This window comes from Phoenix dactylifera, chromosome 10 (assembly GCF_051530095.1).
Source record: "Phoenix dactylifera cultivar Ajwa chromosome 10, Ajwa_hap1_PhDact_Kaust_v1.1, whole genome shotgun sequence".
NCBI lineage: Eukaryota > Viridiplantae > Streptophyta > Magnoliopsida > Arecales > Arecaceae > Phoenix > Phoenix dactylifera.
Genome location: NC_143199.1, coordinates 5,420,001 through 5,421,984, shown reverse-complemented (window position 1 = coordinate 5,421,984; position 1,984 = coordinate 5,420,001).

Sequence of the window (1,984 nt, the reverse complement as noted above, 5' to 3'; positions counted from 1 at the left end):
TATTCGGTCCTAGAGTTTCTCTAAGGACTTGGGCTAGTGAGAACCCATCATAGTTCCACTAGATTAAGCTTGTAGCTTCATTTTGGGAATAGAATCAACCTTAATCTTTCCTCCACAAATACTTGCATTGTTTGGTTGTTTTCATTCAAGACAAGGGTCGGGCCAAGCTGCAGCCAGTAGACCCTCCCCTTGCCTTGATTCCCTTGGTTACTAAGTGCTCGACACACAACCGGCGTTACCCGTTCGGCCCGCGTTTCTTCAATTCTAAGGCGTCCGCAAGGAGCCAAGGTGCGAGGCTTGGTGTGGCGGCTCGGGGCCGAGAGACGCCCTCCAACAATGGTGCTTTCATTGAGAGGTTTCATTAGGAAGTTTTCTTCCTAAGAGGTAACGCCTACAACTCCAAAAAAAAAAAAAAAAAAAAAAAATTTTCAAATTCTATTGTGGAGTAAATATGGTAAACATTATGGAGGAGAGTGAGGCATGTTTGAAGAGGGCGAATGTGACCCTAGCCAAGATTAGAGAAAATCTAAGGGTTAGGGAAGAGGGAGAGAGAAAAGATGAGTATAAGAGGATGAGAGAAGAAAGAAGAAGAGAAGAGAGAAAAAGGGAGAAAGAAGTGAGGAGAAATGAACATTGGTCGCACGCCTCTCGGCGGGGCCAAGTGGAGGATCGAGAAGAAAGGAAAAGAGAAGAAAAGAAAAGAGAAGAAAAGAGAAGAGAAGAAAAGAAAGAGAGTTGGTGGAGAGAAGAAGAAAAAAGAGGAGAGTATAGGAGTGCTCAAGGAGCAAGTAGCTATGCTAGCCGCCATGGGGAGCATGGCTATGGAGAAAGAAGGTGGAGAGAGGGCCAATTAAAGATGATAAAAAGGGAGTTAGAGGAGGCCCGAACATGTTTGAAGCTTGGGGCAAGCCATGAGCATATCATCAAGAAGAAGCAAGAAGAGATAGTGCAAACATGCATCGAAGAGAAATTCAACAAGCATGCATCTTCTTCCTTGCAACCGCAAACCCCTTCCGAAGACAAAGAAGAGGTTGAAAATGGCAAAAGGGACCAACCCAACGAAGTCAAGAGCTTGCCAAAGGAAGAGCCACAAGTCATTGAAGAAAGGGAAGAGCTTGAACATGATGATGAGGCTGGAAGTAGTTCAAAAGAGGAGGAGGCCGAGCCCCCTTTGCATGCCTTGCAAAGATCGTCCATTCTTCAAGCTACAACAAAAGAGGTACCTTGGCCTTACTTGACAAAGTTTACTTCCTTTGATAATATTTTGGTTCCTTCTCAACCCATGGAGCAACACAAGGAACATGTGGAGGTTGTGTTGTCCATTTTGGATGAACACCACTTCCACATCATGCTCACAAAGAATTCCCCCGATGGTATTCAAACTTTATCCTTGAGGACAAGGATAGTTTTCAAGGGAGGGAGAATGTTGCGGACCTCCCTCATACACCACCATCAAATTCCACCACCAAGGAGAGGTCCGGGCTCGGAAGCTACCGAAGGAGGGTCCTACCAAGACCAAGATCAAGGATCGAGCCAACTACCTGTTTGGAGGGACGGCCAAGCCTTGGCCAAGCCCCTTCACGCTTGGCCAAGCCTCGGCCGAGCATCTTCACACTTGGCCGAACCTTGGCCAAGCACCCCGACATTCGGCCCGCCGCGCGCCCGACGACGCCCGCGCTCGCCCGCATGCATCCGCGGTCGTCCGCGCCCGCCGCGTGCCCGACATCGCCCGCGCGCACCGGGCCCATACCATCAATGCCAAGCCTCGGCCAAGCACGCCCAACCTTGGCCGAGCATGCCGCGCACATGTCCAAGCCTCGGCCGAGCCTTCCTACACTTGGCCAAGCCTTGGCCAACCTCCTTTGCACTTGGCCAAGCCTTGGCCAAACCAAGGCTCCCAATGCTTGGCCAAGCATGTCCAAGGTCGGCCAAGACAAGGCCAAGCATGCCAAAGGCACGGCACACCCATGCGCGACACAAGCCG